Below are 1,610 nucleotides of genomic sequence, written 5' to 3'. Positions count from 1 at the left end.
TGCAACTGAGAGCCCTTGTCCCTCCCTCCTGGGCAGGATGCAACCTTCTCTTACTCTGTCTTTACCATGATGCTCCTGGTGCTTATCGGTAGCCTTTTTTGGCCAAGAACTCACTCACTCTTGCCATGAGTGATACCCACTCAGTAAACTGCTCAAAGGTTCATGTTTACACTCCTGTCTGTTTTACCTAAGACAAATCCAGTCTGACCTAACTGGAACGACCGTGTTTTCTGGTGGAGAGCACGAGATGATGACAGCAGGCGTTAGTTAAATTAATTCCTACAGTTTTGGTCACACTTTATACAACATATTCCACTTACCAAGGGTAAAACCTGACTGATAAATATTTCATTAAGCAGTTAATCATATTGCTAGAGATAAAACCACCTCGCCATAAATGCTGACTAGAAACAAGCCAATGCATTCCGCTGATACGCACAAAACGATCTGTTACATATTTATCACATGCTTTGCCTAATCATTTATTAAGTCCTTCTGAGAGGCTCCATGGTCCAAGGACTTCGAGCCGTGCCTTGCACTGCCAGCCCCGGGAAGGGAGCGCAGCCCTGGCAGGCTGCCTGTGCTGAGGACAACCCCAGACCCACCGCCCCGCGGCTCCTGGAGAAGCCAGTGCTGGAGGAGACCTCTTCCTGATCTCTTGTCCCTTCCCGAGTGACGAAATCCATCCCACGCAATGGATCTTTAAAGCATACAATGAATAACATCCCTGTTTATCCAAGAGATGTTTACTCTGCTCAGGCAGTTCTTGGATGGCCCCAAAGCCATACCCATCAGCCCAGCACTAAGCACAGGGCGCTTCAGGAATCTCTTGGGACAGGCAGTGGGTGGAGAAAAGCCAGAGCCTGAATTCCTTACAAATATTTTACCTGTTGTAGGTGCTTTCCATTCCCATACATAATGTCTGAACTGCCCGGGAAGAGACGGCTCTGTCCGTGTGGCTGCTGTCAAAGGTGGGAAGGGGAGATGAGCCCATCAGGAGGCGATGCCGTCTGATCAGAGCTGAGTCACACACCCTGGAGGAAACACGATTTCTGCTTTAATGGAGAAAACAGCACTTTCCAAAGTGAAACCAACTGGAGTGTTTCCACTGAACTCACCAGGGCCGATTCAGGAGACACTGATCTCATTAACTGAAGTCGGACAAAACCTTACAAGACTGGCTTCTCGCCTGTTTGGAGTTTTCTGTATGATCTTAGCTGATCATCTAAATGACAATTGTGATTAACTGCACTTCTCAGCAACGCGTCCACACGTGTTCTGAAGCGGTCCTTGACAGGGGCCATCCAGAACGTTTCTTTCCAATCCTATACAAAGGACTGTACCCAAAGCCAAGGGCAGTTTTAAGGTATTTGAGTCAATCATCTCCAATCTTGTTCTGCCCCATGGTAGGTGAGACACTTCTGGTTTCCTCCACGTAGTAGCTAGGTATTTTATACTTAAGGAAAAAAAACCAGGCTCACCTTAGCTGGTCACCTCGTGGTTTCAGGGCCCAGGTGTGGGGCAGAGGCACCGTTTGGGCACCGGCGGAGGCGAGGAGGCTGTGCTGACGGTCCTGCTGCTCGGCTGCCGAACACGCACCGGGGGCCGCC

Source organism: Cariama cristata, unplaced genomic scaffold (genome assembly GCF_000690535.1).
Source record: "Cariama cristata isolate BGI_N322 unplaced genomic scaffold, ASM69053v1 scaffold26814, whole genome shotgun sequence".
In the NCBI taxonomy this organism is placed as follows: Eukaryota; Metazoa; Chordata; class Aves; order Cariamiformes; family Cariamidae; genus Cariama; species Cariama cristata.
This window is presented reverse-complemented; position numbering follows the sequence as displayed.